This window comes from Carcharodon carcharias, chromosome 4 (assembly GCF_017639515.1).
Source record: "Carcharodon carcharias isolate sCarCar2 chromosome 4, sCarCar2.pri, whole genome shotgun sequence".
Classification (NCBI taxonomy): domain Eukaryota; kingdom Metazoa; phylum Chordata; class Chondrichthyes; order Lamniformes; family Lamnidae; genus Carcharodon; species Carcharodon carcharias.
This window is the reverse complement of record NC_054470.1, coordinates 105,244,700-105,261,080: the sequence shown is the minus strand read 5'-3', so window position 1 is coordinate 105,261,080 and position 16,381 is coordinate 105,244,700. Positions and strand designations below refer to the sequence as shown.

The window sequence follows — 16,381 nt, the reverse complement described above, 5'->3', positions numbered from 1 at the left end:
GGAATATTAAAAGTAAATTAATTGATCCCAAGACCCAACATCAAGCTGCATTATTTCCAACCTGCTTTCAATTGCAGCTCCTGTGATAGAAACGCTGAATTTACTTTAATGCATACACCTTTGATCAATAATGTACGAGTTACAAACATTTCGTGAGATATGTTACATGAAGCACAATTCTGTCTTTAGTACCCATATTTCCAGCAGGGTTAGTGAATAAATATTGAGACCTGAACCATGGCTGATTTTTCCCACCCCCTCTCAAACACTTTTTTCTTGTTGTGGTGTTACTCATCTACTCACTCTTTCTTTAAGATCTTTCTTCCTTCTAACTTCTTTTAACGCCCATCTCTTCTCTATGTCTCCCTGTCTATATGTGTAACATTTTCAAAGATATTTCTGTACAGATGTACCCATTGGGCGGAATCGCACTAAGTGCAGTAGCAGGCGTGAAAAGAGATGTTTTACCCATTGGCTGCAATGGCGGGTTTTTTGAGGTGTATCGGCCGCTTCCTGCCTCATTAATTAAGCAGCCACAGGAAACACACCAGCTTGCTGGTGGGTGGCCTCTGAATCACCCGCTACACCGTTACTTCACCATTTTCTCATGCCGGGTGCCATATCTAAACAGCAGCCACACATACAGTTCTCAATGCTTGCAGCCCAGGGCTGCTCCAGTGAGGACGTGGCCCTGAAATGCAAGAAGAGTTCAGTGACCCAACACTGGAATGCCTTTTGGAGACCCCCCCTCCCGTGATGTCCTCTATTCCCGCTCTGGCCACAGGGGGTCCAGGATCTCACCACGCCGGCTTGGGAGGGAGTGGCAGTGGTGGTCAGTGCCAATGCTACACAGAAAAGATTGGCATTCAGTGCAGAAAGAGGATGAATGATCTCATCAGTGCCGGCAGGGAAAGGCAACCATCTCATCACTCTAAACTCACAGGCACACAAGACCATCACACATTCAATGGCATCTCACTTACTGCCAGCTCAAGGGACATCATCACTAATTTTCTCACACATACCCTCACATCTCTATCTGGCCTCACTCCCTCTGGAGACTGCCTCCTCAACCCTCACCATCTTGAGGCCACCTGCATAGATCAACATATGCACCAACACACACCCCCACCCACACACCCTGGAATACCCACCTTTCCCAATAGTGCCCTGCAGCCTCTTCCAGCGCCTGAGGCCATTTCTACTCCTTCCCGAAGCAAGCCCTAGCCCTGCAGCCATTGAAAAGCCAGTCTGGCCTTAAGGCTGGTCTGGTAAGTAGACACCTCCCATGGTCCCCCCTAAAAGTGATGTGGTGCTGCCTGTGAAGCCTGGCGCTGATGACGACGAGTGCTGACCAAAGCAAGCTAGACAAAAAAACCTCGAAGTCCCAAGCGAAATGCAACTCGCCAGGTGCCCATCGCTTATGTACAGTTGTGAAACAGCCTGAATGATCCAGCGTGGGGGGATGATTCCGGCGAGCAGGGCTTATAATGTGATGTTAACATATTAAAATTAGGTTCCCAATGTACAGCAGAGGGAAACACAGCCCGCCATTGACGGGTGGAGTGGACAGCCGCAAACTGGTTTCACAACGGCATGAAATTGATTTTTGGCCTCCTTGCCATGTTGTCCACTCATGCCTGTCATGACGCCCAACACCAATGGCAGAGGTAAATTATGGTCATTGTTTCTGTCACTTATCTGTTTTAAAGGCCTGTTTAGGGAGCAAGATGTTAATGAACATATCCCAGGTCAGAGATGGATATTATGGTCTAAGGAGATGAAAATTAAAAATGATTTGGGGCGGTCGGGGAATAAATCTTGAGAGAGAAAATGAGGAAAAGCGCTAGGACCAGGGGGCACAGGGATGGGGATTTTGAGGGGGTGTGGTTAGTGATTGCACACAAGAGCAATGAGGTCAGAGATGGGGAGCTGACACTGATGCTGAGTGTATGACATCATGGATGAGATCTGGGAGATCTAGAGTTTAGATAAACCTGAGGGATCTGGACTGCAATGGGGCTTGAGACCACAGAGGTAGGGGTGAGAAAAAAGGAAGGCTGAGGTTTAAAAGCTGTCAGCATTTAGGGGTTGGGCTGGTTAAATTTTGAGTTGTTGAACTGTGGGAATACTTGCGGGGGTGGGAAGTGTCAATGGAGTGAATGTGGTTACTCAGCACAGCAAGGAGAGCTAACAGGAGCGAAAGGAGCAACTGCTAGGAGCATACAGGGTAAAGCACGATGTGTAGGGCATGAGCTGAGGTGTGATTGGAAGTCACCATGTTGCAGAGAGCAATGGTACATCATGGAAAGCTGAAATGGTTGCACATCAATGTTGTGGTTTAGGTTAAAAATAAAGATGGCGGATAGACTCCCTCAACATCTCAGCGTGTAAATAACATGTGCATTGTGTTATAGAGTCAGAGGAAGAAGAAATAGTTCCAGGATTGATTTTTCAGGTGGGCTGACTTAAAAAATCTCAGACAGATCATCATTGTGGCAGCATGTTTAGAGTGTGAAGAAAGAGCAGGGCAGGGTTTTCTATTAATTCATTATCTGGCACTCCTTCACTGGAAATGTGTAGGAATGCTTTCATGTCTCTACCTATATTAAATAATGACTGTGATGAGTTCCATCAACTTTTTGCAGGCAATCCTCTGTTGTCTTTGTTGGAAAGTTTGGAAAGGTTGTTTTTAATTCCAGGGAACACTGAACGAGCAACCTTCTAGCTGACTGTTGGCTGAAATCTAGACACTAGATTAACCTTATCATGGCAAATGATGAATTGTCAGTTAACATCAGCCATATTAGCCAAAGGAATGCTTATGAAGTCCAAGATACTTAATGACATAGAATTTTACAGAACAGAAGGCCTCAGCCCAACTGACCTCCGGTATTTGTGCTCCACACTGCTTCATCTTAAGGCAGTGTAATTGGTGTCGCTTGGATCAGTGTGATGTAGCTTTCAGTTGCTGATTAGACCTCATTCTCGGACAGGCAGAATCATCAAAAGCAACAGAGTAAGTGCCAGAGGGGCAGTTCTTCCAAATATAGCTGTAGCTTTTCACCTTTTGGTACCACAATAGCATCAATGCATTTAAAAAGAATTGGATTTGTACATGATGGAAAAAGGAGTAGAAGGTTATGCTGATAGGATGAGAGGAAGTAGGATGATAGGAGGCTTATGTGGAGCATAAAAACTGATATGAACTTGATGGGCCAAATGGACAGTTCTTGTGTTTTAAAATTCTATGTAACAACAACTACAGCTTGCATTTATATGGTGCCTTTACAAAAGTCAAACATCCCAGCGTGTTATGTGGGACCCCTCAGATACTGAAGCAGTTCATGTTCAAATGTGGCAAGGCTTGGGCATTATCCAGGCTTGGGCTGACAAGTAGCAAGTGACATTTGCGAAACACAAGTGCCAGGCAATGACCATCTCCAACAAGAGAGAATATTACCATCGCCCCTTGATTTTCAATAGCATTACAATCACTGAATCCCCCGCTATCAATATCCTAAGGATTACTATTGACCAGAAACGGAATTGGACTAGCCATTTAAATACTGTGGCTACAACAGCACGTCAGAGGTTAAGAAATCTCCTGACTTCCCAAAGCCTGTCCACCATCAACAAAGCACAAGTCAGGTGTGTGATGGGATACTCCCTACTTTCCTGAATGAGCACAGCTCCAACAACACTCAAGTAGCTAGACACCATCTAGGCCAAAGTAGCCCATTTGATTGGTACACCTTCCATAAGCATTCATTCTCTCCACTACAGAAGCACAGTGGCAGCAGTGTGTACCATCTACAAAATGCACTGTAGAAACTTACCAAGGCTCCTTGGACAGCACCTTCCAAACCCATGACCACTGGCATCTAGAAAGACAAGGGCAGCAGACACAGGGGAACATTACCACTTGGAGGTTCCACTCCAAGCCACTCACCATCCTGACTTGGGAACATATCGCTGTTCCTTTACCGTCGCTGGGTCAAGGTTCTGAAACACCCTTCCTAACAGCACTGTGGATGTACTACATGCACTGCTTGCGCTCCAAGAAGGTAGCTCACCACCACCTTCTCAAGGGCAATTAAGGATAAATACTGGCCTAGCCAGCGACACCCACATCCTGTAAATGAATAAAAAAAGTGTGAGAACAAATGAAATTTACCACCGATCCATGGATGATATTACAGTCGATGATAAAGTACTTTTAAAGGAGTATCTTAAAGGAAGAAAGAGACATAAAGAGGCAGTGAGCTTATGGAGGTAATTCCAGAGTTCAGAACCTCAAAAACAGAAGGCACAATTGTCAGTGGTGGAACAATTAATATCAGAGATACGCAGGAGTTGAGGAATGTGTCTTGGGGGGGTTTAAGGCTGGTAGAGGTTGCAGAGACAGGGAGAGGCCAAGCATGGAGGGACTTGAGAACAAGGATGAGAATTTTAAAATCAATTTTAAAATGGAAGCATTGCTCAAACCAGGCACCAATATAAGTCAGCAGGCACAATATTTATAGAGTGTGCAAGATAATTGTCCAGGAGTTGGAGTAGTCAAGAGGGAACAAAGGCATGGATGAGGGTTTCAGCTGCAGATGAGCTGATCAGGGACAGAGCTGGGCAACATTTTTGAGCTGAAAGTAGGTGATCCTAGTGACGACAGATAGAAGTCAAAAGCTCATCCAAATTATGATCAGACAAAGTCAATGTGGTTTTACAAAAAGGAAATAGTGTTTGACAAATTTATTAGGGTGCTTTGAGAATATAATTAGTAGGGTAGATAACGTGGAACCAGTAGATACCCTGATTTCCAAAAGGCATTTGATAAGGGACTATGCAAAAGGTTAATGCAAAAGACAGGGGGCAGAATTTTTAGCTTGGCGTGTGGGCACGCACCCGATCCACTCAAGCATAAATAGCACTTGATGACCCCAGGCGAGCATCCCGATGTCACGTTGTGAGATATTTTGGTCAGCAGGCATGCATGGAGGTTGGAAGCATGCCCGCCGATAATTAAGAGGGCAATTAAGCCAATTAAAGTTCCAATAGACTCCGATTTTTCATGGTCCATTTAATTTTACTGTTGGCGGACAGGCGAATCTGCCAGGCGGATTTTGCATTTTTGATGAAGCCTCATCCAAGGGCGGGATGAGGTCACCATTATCGAATTTTAAGAAAATGCTTGGACAGAATTTATCATCATCTATATGTTCAGGTGACGTTTATTTCTGGGTTTTGCAATCTTTATTCATTGCTTTTAAATTCTTCAGCTCCCTGAGGCAACTCTATGCTGTCGGGGAGTTTTCAGTGTGCTTTCCCCTGCACATGCTCAGACTTTTGCGCTCGCCCTCCTCCTGCCTCCACCCCGGCAGTGCTGAGCTTCTCAGGGTGCCTTGCATGCTGACTGGCCGTTAATATGCCAGCCAGTGTGCAATTGAGGTCGGGGGCCCATTGAGGGCGACGGGTCGTTTCCCAGCCACTCCCAGGCCTGCCCCCAAGCCCGCCTGACGACCCGAAAACACTGCACAAAGAGCAAGCATAAATGGGGCATTCTCAATTTGACAGGCAGCGACTAGTGGAATGTCGCAAGGATCAATGCTGTGAATTCAGCTATTTACAATCTATATTAGTGACTTAGATAAAGAGACAGAGATTATCAAAGTTTGCTGATGATACAAAGCTGGGTGTGGATGCAAGCTGCAAAGAGTTAGGTTAAGTGAATGGGCAACTAGGTGGGCGATGGAATATACTGTGGGGAAGTGTGAGGTTATTCACTTAGATCATAAGAATAAAAAAGCAGAATTTTTTTTAAGATGTGAAACTTGTGAATGTTGATGTTCAGTGGGTCTTAGAGGTACTTATACAAGGAACCCAGAAAGTTAGCATGAAGGTACAGCAGGCAGTTAGGAAGGCAAATGGGTTGGCTTTTATTGCAAAGGGGATTGGAAAACAAAAGTAAAGAAGCCTTGCTATAATTGTACAGGGCTTTGGTGAGGCCACACCTGGAATAGTATACACAGTTCTGGTCTCCATATTTAAGGAAGGATATACTTGTTTTAGTGGGGCTGATTAGCTCAGTTGGCCAGAAGGCTAGTGTATGGATTAGATTAACAGCAATCAAGGGGGGCTTCCTCCTCACACTACCCAACATAAAAAATAAAATCATCACTTTGCCGTGGATTCCTCAAATAATCTCCAAGGACCTGTTTTTGAACAAAGAACTCAAGGGCCAGGATTTTAATGGCCCCGTTGTGGTGTGTCTACCCCCAGCAGATGCTGTGAGGCATTTAAATCTCCATTCAATCCGGCAGGACAATAATATCCCACCAGTCAGGAGAGGCCGTATAATCCTGGCCAAGAAAAGATACTTGCATTGGAGGCAGTACAGCAAAGGTTCACCAGATTGGTCCTTGGAATGAAAGGGTTGTCTTGATGAAAGACTGAGCAAATTGGGCTTATATTCTCTGGAGTTTAGAAGAGTGAGAGGTGATCTCATTGAAAAATACACAATTCTAAAGAGTCTTGACAAGGTTGACACTGAGAGGTTGCTTTCTCTAACTGAGCAATCTAGAACATGGGGGTGCAGTCTCTGGATAAGGGCTGATCATTTGGGACTGAAGTGAGGAGAAATTTCTCCAAGAGTTGTGAACTTTTGGAATTCTTTACTGCAGTGGATTGTGGATCAGCCATCACTTTTTTTTTAATTCACTCACGGGATGTGGGTGTCATTGGCTGGGCCAGCATTTACTGCCCATCCCTAATTGCCCTCGAGAAAGTGGTGAGCTGCATTTTGAACCACTGCAGGCCATGTGGTGTAGGCACATCCACAGTACTGTCAGGGAAGGAGTTCCAGGATTTTGACCCAGCGACAGTGAAGGAACAGTGAGATATGTCCAAGTCAGGATGGTGAGCGGCTTGGAGGGGAACTTCCAGGTGGTGGTGTTCCCATGTGGCTATTGCAGTTGTCCTTCTAGATGGTAGTGGTTTGGAAGGTGCTGTATAAGGAGCCTTGGTGAGTTCCTGCAGTGCATCCAAAACTCCTTAGACAGCACTTTTTATGTATTTAAGGCTGAGATAGACAGATTTTTAGTCTGTTGGGGAATTAAGGGATATGGGGAGTGGGCAGAAAAGTGTAGTTGAAGCCCAATTAAGATCAGCCTTAATCAGATTGAATGGTGGAGCAGGCTCACAGGCTATTCTGAAGAAGAGTCATATGTACTCGAAACGTTAACTGTCTTTCTCTCCACAGATGCTGTCAGACCTACTGAGTTTTTCCAACATTTTTTGTTTTTGTGTCAACAGGCTGTATGATCTACTCCTGCTCTTATTCCTCATGTTCTTGCATTCTGAAACATGACACCAAGTTTGCAACCAGTTTGGTTCAGCCTCAGACCATTCAAGGAGAGAGATAGAGTGTAGCCATTTTATGCTGGGAACCAAAGACATTGGCTCATTGTTGGAGGAAAGTTCTGCTCATCCAGTGCTGGGCATTGAACAAGTAATCCAACAATTTGAGTGACAGTGCACAGTATAAGAAAAACTATGGAATGTAAACACAGAACACTGGGATGCTGGCCTCTTAGTATGAGAGTGGCTTAAATCAGAGTCCTGGCTTATTGTACATCTAATGGGTAGTAAAAACAGTCTTGTTAACTTCATAATTTACAAATTTTGTCTAGTATGAGATTTATGCTCGAAATCATTTCAGATCCATAGAATGTTAAGAGCCACTTGGCCTCTCATGCCTGTTCTGGCTCTTTGGTGCACCTAAGCAACACGTATCTCACTGCCCCGTTCTCTTTCCCATAACCTTGTACCTTTAGTTGTTTCAAGCAGTTGCCCATTCTTCCCTTAACCTATTTTCTAGGCAACTGACTTCTGCTCTACTGAACAGGTTCAACCATAATTGGCTTCCTTCAAAAAACGGAATCACAGACCTGGGATGAAGTTAATCTTTACATTGTTTCTGGTTTCACATAGCTCTGTGAGTCACTGTGGAAAACCAGAAATTCACAATAATTACTACCACCCACCTCTCATTTAAGTATCACACAAGTATTAATTTTGTGGGCATGATTGCAAAATAGTTCATGGCCAATGACGTCTATGCCAAATAGAGCACCTGTGAATGTTTTATGTTGTGGGCTATACACTGCAAGGGCATCTGTTTTTCAGCTCTTTCTACCTCCACAGTGTTTGAATTTGATGCCAATTCCTTGTGGTAGTTTAATTTTATTGCAAAAGTTGCAGCTGTCTGGTTTTGCACATTCCGTACTGAGAGTTTTAAATTTTTGATTGTACCCAGAGTCTTGTGGCTTGCAAGGAGATGGTGGAGGGGGACATGGAGGTGGACAGAGTGAGTCACAGCAAAACACAATCAGGAAACCTTTGTAAGAAAACACCAGGGTTGGGACAGGGACGGCTGATGCCAGAGAGTGAGAGCATGGAATGGCACAGAGCTTGGATGACCAAACCATACGATGCTTAGGAAAATTTGGGTGGGGGAGGAGGTGATCTCTCTGATTAATTTTTCTTTTTTAAAAATCTGGAGAATGCACATATGGGATCTGGAAACTGAATGATAAGACAGCGATTTTCAGAAAAGAGAAATATACTAAAAGAAAGACTAACCAAAAAAAATGGTCACTGTAACAACATACAAGCAAGAAAATAATGCAGAGCAATGTGAATTAATTGGGTAAATAAACATTTTCAGGAAGCAATCTACTCTTTGAAGTAATCTGTGAGACCTCTCTATACATGACCATACTATAGAAATATAAGTTGCTGTTGTTGAATGGGATTTAGTATGACTCCAGGATCTATTTAGTTGTGTGGGGTGAAGTTTACTGACCTTTGTTCTGGAAGATGCCCATTCTCTGGTACAAAATTCCAGGGAGCAGAAATCCATTTGCCCAATTTTTTGTTTCCTGGATTTTCTAGTGTGGGATGCTATGCTATTGTAGTGAAGCCAGGCTTGCTCCTGTTCCTGATCTCCTGCTTTGACTCCTGATTGTTATATCCACGAGGTACCCAGATAGAGGGGACTCCCAAGAAGTTGGTGGACAGTTTGCGCCTGGGACCTTGTTGTTCCTGGTCATAGGCTACATGCAGATCTTCGCATGATTATGCACAGACCATGTTATGTCCCACAGCAGACCCTGGCCTCCAATCGCCTTGGAACCCCCTTGCCATTGGACCAAGACCCTCCTCTGCTGAGATCATGGGGGACCAAGATGAGTCAGTGTGCAACAACCACCCCATGTTAAAAAGAAAGCCTCTAAGCACCTCGTCTGCCTGACCCTTCAAGCGCCACCTGCTCCGCATATGGCTGAGACTGCAGAGTGGAAGCAAGTCATCCTCAATACCAATGGACAGCCTAAGTAGAAGAAGAAGAGTTAGATCAGAAGCTTTGGGTCATGTTGGGAGGGTCGGGGGTGGGGGAGGATTGCTCACAGCTGAAGAGGGCCGCATAGATTTAACAACACAGAAACAAGCCAACCAGCCCAGTGTTTATGAGTTACATAACTCTCCTCCCACTTTATTTCAACTCAGCTTATTAGTAAGCAGGAGAATCCATCAAACACTCCGAACTGGATCTTTCAGACATATTGCATTCTGGCTCCTTCTTTTTGGCAGCAACTGAGAAAGCCACACCAGCAGCTGTCCTGTTTTTCACAACTCGGTCCAACAGGGAGGGATCAGGTGAGCCTGTGCTGAAATTTGATCCAAGTTGCATTAGTGGTCAAGAACACCAATCCTCCTTGGATAAGGGGAGTCACTTGAGGTGTATTGCTGCTGTTTAGCACTGAGGCAGATGGGCTGGGGAGGTGTATACAGGAAAATTAGCCTTCACATCTTTCGGTATTTGGTAAATATTATCCCCTCTGCTGATCTGTTTTGTCATATGAATAACTAAGGAATATTAAACTAAAGCAGTTCATTGGACTTTTGTGAAACTGGCAGGCAAGATAATATAAGAACAGAAATTCTTGCTGTGTAGAAATTCTCAAAAGCCTTGTGCCGATTCCACTTTGAGGTGATTTAAAGTGAATTGAAATGTATGCATTTCTTGGGAATAGTGTCATCGTTACAATGAATAAAGAAATAACTTGCCTTTATAAAGAGCCTCTCACAACCTGGCTTTTCAGCCAACAAAGTACTTTGTTCTAATGTAGAAAATGCAGCAGCCAATTTACATACAGCAAGCTCCCAAGGTGATAACAGTCAGGTAATCTGTTTTTATTCTGAGTAATGTTAGTTGAGGGATAAATACTGACTGGAACCCCTGGAAAACTCTTCTTGGAAATAGTACGTGGGATGCTCAGTTAGAGGACTGGCGTGATCTTAGTTTAACATCTCATCCAAAAACATCACCTCTCAGTACAGCACTGGAAATGTCTATCCTAATAACATGCTGCAAATCTCCAAAGTGGTTCTTGAATTCACAAATGTGCTAACTCATTAATCACAGTCGAACTTTCTTTATGTTTCCTGCTGCTGTGTCCCCATTTACCTTGTATGTTTCTCTATTAACATTTCATGATTTTTATCATTAAATGTTGGGAATGTACTTCTGCCCAATGGTATTTGGTCTCACCCAGCTCTGCCTCTTGCTCCTTTTCTTCGATCTTCATTGCTCATTTTGTTGCTTTTTCTCCCCACAATCTTCAGCAAATATAATTGTTGTGATGTGATCTACATGTACCTTTAAAGGAGTGTATAGTAGACTGCTGTCTATCACTTCCCACAGTGAGACAGGAAGTGATGTATAATCCCAGGACTCTGTAGACAGAACACAGCAACAGTCCTACAGGTTAAACATGTTTACTGTCATGAACACTTTAATCACAGAAAATGGTTCATCTTCAAGGACTTAGAACATTCTGGAGGAAATTGCCTTTTAAAAGACACTGTCTCTTAAAGGGTTAATGCAGGGCTATAACTGCTTTCCTGGAAAAAAGCAGCATTTTACAAGAAAGGGTAATTAAGCAGCTGAAAAAAAAACTGTCAACCTCTTGACCCAGGTGAACTGTGAACAAAGGGGGTCACTTGGGTATTATGCCTCTGAAAAAAAAATCATGCCTGGAACTGTGTTTTAAAAAGCGGGTATGGTTTAGCTTTGAGAAGCGAAGGACTAACTGCTTGAGAAGGAAGACAGCAGCCGTTTGCAGTCCAGAGCAACTGCACAGCTGGAAGTGACTATAAGCTGATCCTGAGATGCTCTACATGCTGGAATAGAGCACTCTTGAGTATTCCATGCATCCGTCTGAAAACCCGTGCCAGAGTGATTGATTGTTTCACGGATCAGTACTGAGAAACCAACCGTATGACCCGGATGCCATTTAAGAGCTTCACCATCTATCCTTAGCCTTTGAACCTTTGGCAGAATTCCTCCATTTCTATTCTATTTCATGTGTGCGTGTGTGTGAGAGAGAGAGAGACTTAGGGTATCTCAAAAGAGTAATTAGTATAATTTCATATTCCATTGTTGATAAGCTTTGCCTTTCTGTTTGACAAGACTGGTTTTATAATAAGTTAATAAGGTTGTTGTTTATTGAAAGAAGCCTGGTTAAAGTCTCTTTCATTCTGGGTACCAGTAGTGAGGGTAAACAATTGGACACTCTGGTGAGTAAATTAACCTTTTAAACTAATGGGATGACCTGTGGAGTAGTGGGGCAAGATCAACTGTGCACTCTTTCCACTCTCGTAACATTGTATGTATTTTCCCTCTTTATGGGATGTGGGTGTCACTGGCAAAGCCAGTATTTATTGTCCACCCCTAATTTGCCCTTGAATTCAGTGGCTCGCCATTCCAGTGGGGCAGTTAAGTTGCTGTGGGTCTGGAGTCACATGTAGGCCAGACCAGACAAGGACAGCAGATTTCCTTTACTAAAGGACATTAGTGAACCTGATGGGCTTTTATGACAATTGATGACAGTTTCATGGTCACCATTTCTGAGACTAGCTTTCAATTCCAGATTTTATTAATCAAATTCAAATTCCAACAGCTGCTATGGCAGGATTTGAACCCATTTCCCCAGAATTTTAGCCTGGGCCTCTGGTTTACTAGTCCAGTGAAATTACCACTATATCATCATCTCCTCCTACAAATAAAGAGCCCACATTATGGTTTTAGCAATCCTTGTTGTATGATCGGTACATTTGTTATTAAACAGGTAAATGCAACAATTGGCTCTTTTGCCAGCATTCTTATCCCTGAATTAAAAGATTGTGGGGTCCAAGCTCAGACCAGGGGCTTGAGCAATTAATCTTGGTGTGTGACTTTAGCCTAGTCTTAAGAAAGTGTCAAATCGTCTGAAGTGCTCAGTTTTGGGCAAAATGTTAAACCAAGGTCCTGTCAGACAGATGAAAATATTGGGCACTACACCAATTTTCCTGAAGTCCTGTCCAACTTTTATCCTTCAGCCAACACCAACTAACACAGATCATATGGTCACTTACTGTATTTGCTGTTTGTGGAAATTTTCTATGTGCAAGTTGGCTGCCACACTTCCTTACCTTTTGAAGAACGTTTCATTGGCTGTGAAGCACTCTGGGTCATCCATGAATTAATGAAAGATGCTACATAAATGCCCATTCTTTCAGTTAGATTGCATTTGCTGCTTTTGGACCTTTTTTGCTAATCTTAGAGTGAGTCTTTTCACTCTTTCGCAGTGAAAGAGTTGGTAAACCAGGTAAAATTATGAAGATTAGACAGTGGCAGTAGTAAAGGTTAAAAGGAAGGTGCAGGGACATGCAGTTAGGTGTGGGATGTTGTGAGTGTGGAAATGTAATTGCTAGACTAGCGCCAGCATGTCTGAGAGCCAGAAGGGAGCATGAAATAAAAATGAGTCTGTGATATATATTGAAGAGAGATAAGGAAGTGAAGGGTAACTGGGATAGGTACAGTAACTCATGGATGGTGAATATCCAAAGAACAATAAACAGGTCATAAGGCCAAGAGCGTACAGAGGGAAGCATTTCATGCATCTACTGATGTAATGATATATTTGCCATGTGTACTTACTCACTAACCTCATGTAAGAGAAATGTCCTTATGTTCAACTTCATGTCCATCTTACCTGACTAACTGTATAAAAATATGGACACCAGATCTCTTTAGGAGTACAACCCGAGTGCTCTTCGTTGTATAAGGATCTGGCATAGAAATACTTAACATGGGACTGGGTAGAGAACTGTCCACAGTGTGATATAAAGGAAGTCTAGAGGGCAGTCTTGTACTGGACAGAGACGTGTGTAGAGGCAAGCATGGAGACAGCTCCTAGCTTAGACCTTATGCTGTATTGTTATGAGTAGTTAATAAAGGCTGTTAAATAATACAAGAACTCAGAACCTCTTCATGAGATCTATTGAACAGCAGGCAACATCTTACAACAATCTTGAAGATGCAGTTTAAAAATGCCTGATGAGTTCACATTCTGAGGATTTTTGATACCTATTTCATGAGAACTGCGTGGAATGGGCCATATAAAAGTCATAATAACTTACAAAACAAGAGCAGGAATAGTCCATTCAGCCCCTTCGAGCTTGCTGTGCCATTCAAATAGGGATGATCTTCTACCTCAATTGCACCTTCCCTCACTAACCCCCATATCTATTGATACCCTACATATTCAAAAATTCTACCAGTCTCTGACTTGAATACATTCAATGGCTGAGCATCCATCTGGGGTGGAGAATTCCAAAGGCTCACAAATGTTTGAGTGAAGAAAATGTTCCTCATCTCAGTCCTAAATGACTTGTAAAGAAATTAATAAATTTAATGCAAAAGTTTAAGATGCTGTAGTTAGCATTAATAGGCAAAAATGATGATACAAAGCTGGGTGTGGATGCAAGCTGCAAAGAGTTAGGTTAAGTGAATGGGCAACTAGGTGGGTGATGGAATATAATGTGGGGAAATGTGAGGTTATTCACTTAGATCATAAGAACAAAAAAGCAGAATTTTTTTTAAGATGTGAAACTTGTGAATGTTGATGTTCAGTGGGTCTTAGAGGTACTTATACAAGGAACCCAGAAAGTTAGCATGAAGGTACAGCAGGCAGTTAGGAAGGCAAATGGGTTGGCTTTTATCGCAAAGGGGATTGGAAAACAAAAGTAAAGAAGTCTTGCTATAATTGTACAGGGCTTTGGTGAGGCCACACCTGGAATAGTATACACAGTTCTGGTCTCCATATTTAAGGAAGGATATACTTGTTTTAGTGGGGCTGATTAGCTCAGTTGGCCAGAAGGCTAGTGTATGGATTAGATTAACAGCAATCAAGGGGGGCTTCCTCCTCACACTACCCAACATAAAAAATAAAATCATCACTTTGCCGTGGATTCCTCAAATAATCTCCAAGGACCTGTTTTTGAACAAAGAACTCAAGGGCCAGGATTTTAATGGCCCCGTTGTGGTGTGTCTACCCCCAGCAGATGCTGTGAGGCATTTAAATCTCCATTCAATCCGGCAGGACAATAATATCCCACCAGTCAGGAGAGGCCGTATAATCCTGGCCAAGAAAAGATACTTGCATTGGAGGCAGTACAGCAAAGGTTCACCAGATTGGTCCTTGGAATGAAAGGGTTGTCTTGATGAAAGACTGAGCAAATTGGGCTTATATTCTCTGGAGTTTAGAAGAGTGAGAGGTGATCTCATTGAAAAATACACAATTCTAAAGAGTCTTGACAAGGTTGACACTGAGAGGTTGCTTTCTCTAACTGAGCAATCTAGAACATGGGGGTGCAGTCTCTGGATAAGGGCTGATCATTTGGGACTGAAGTGAGGAGAAATTTCTCCAAGAGTTGTGAACTTTTGGAATTCTTTACTGCAGTGGATTGTGGATCAGCCATCACTTTTTTTTTAAATTCACTCACGGGATGTGGGTGTCATTGGCTGGGCCAGCATTTATTGCCCATCCCTAATTAGGCATGTAGTTTGACATTTGGCTGAGTCCTTATTCTGAAACTGTGATCCGTAGTTCTAGACTCCCCAGCCAGCCTCCTAACATCCGCTCTATCAAGCCCCTTCAGAGCCATTTGTGTATTGGCCCAGACCTCTGTTTTTTGCAGTTATGTAACTCAGTAGTTTAACATTATCAATATTGATTTCATATGTTTCAGTGAGATTCCATCTCATTGTGCTGAACTTCAGGGAATGAAGGCCTAGTCTCCTCAATCTCTCCTCAAAGGATAATACCTTAATCCCAGGAATCAGTCTAGCGAATCTTTGTTGCACATACCTCAAAGCAAGTACATCATCCTTAGGTAAAGAGAACAAAAATGTAGACAGTACTCCAGGTGCGGTCTAACCAAGTCCTTATACAATTAGTCATAAGACTTCTTCACTCTTACACTCCAATGTCATTTACTTTCCTTTCTTGTTGTACCTGCATATAAACTTCTCGTGATTCATGTACAAAGACACCCGGATTCCTCTGAATACTAATGTTCCCCAGTCTCTCACTGTTTAAAAAGTATTATGCTTTTCTGATTTTCCAACCAGGCATTTCCACCTGCAGGAAAATGTCCCATGGTGGGCAGGGACCTGATCATTTTCCCCCAGCATGGAGAAAATCCAGCCCATAGTATTTCTACAGAAGGCCCAACAAACCAGTAAACCTGGTTTCTTTAAGCCATGTAGAGCTTAATAGACCCAGAGCTCTATCTTTAAAAGTAGGTAAATCTCTGTAGTTTAACATGATCAGTATTGCTTTTTCTGTAAAGTACACTTACATTTTCCTTTCTGTAGAAAGCTTCACTACACCATTAAGAAGTGGACCCTGCTCATCTAAAGCACATCACTCTGTAACTGTTTCAGACCACAGGTAAATACAGATGAGGAAGGTCATTCAGCCAACCCTAGCCATCCTTTCAGCAAGATCACAATGTTCCCCTGTCACTGCATCCATTTGTTTCTTAAATGGCTCCAGAGTTTTTTGCTTCAAGCTGCACCTGCCATACATTAACCATCTATAGGGTGTGCTGCAGGCTTCATTGGTTGGCTACCATTCAGGACAGAGCAATGAAGGAGCAACAGCCAGCTCTGACAATTGAGCCATTGACCCCATTATGTGTCCACTCTGGGAGGTTCAATAAAACAAAACACTTCCCCCTGCCGGAAGATCATCCAAGACCCCACCCAACGTCCATCTTTCATCGAAGGCACCCACCTGGACTTTCTCCTTTCCCTCCTGTGCCTCCCTGTCCTTTACTCCTCTCCTCTCCTGTACAAAAGGGGGGAGGTTATTTCTACCTCTCTCCCCCTCCCCTCCCTAGGGAGGAAGCATATAATTTAAAAAAAAACAAACAAAACACTCCAGAAATGAGGTTGAATTTGCCATTTCACATGTTCAAAGCATAGAACACTTTGCAG

At 43.1% G+C, this 16,381-nt stretch overlaps 1 long non-coding RNA gene across 2 annotated transcripts in view; it reads left to right on the top strand.

The window, feature by feature from the left end:
* The window catches only part of LOC121277077, an 82,575-nt gene that overhangs the window by 20,654 nt on the left and 45,540 nt on the right, over positions 1–16,381 (top strand). The window contains exon 1 of one of the 2 annotated variants that reach the window (XR_005942803.1): positions 9,587–9,711. The exons of the other annotated variant lie outside the window; for it this stretch is intronic. This is a non-coding gene — a long non-coding RNA (uncharacterized LOC121277077). Of the gene's footprint in view, positions 1–9,586; positions 9,712–16,381 lie in introns of those variants that run through there. 2 annotated transcript variants of the gene reach the window in all.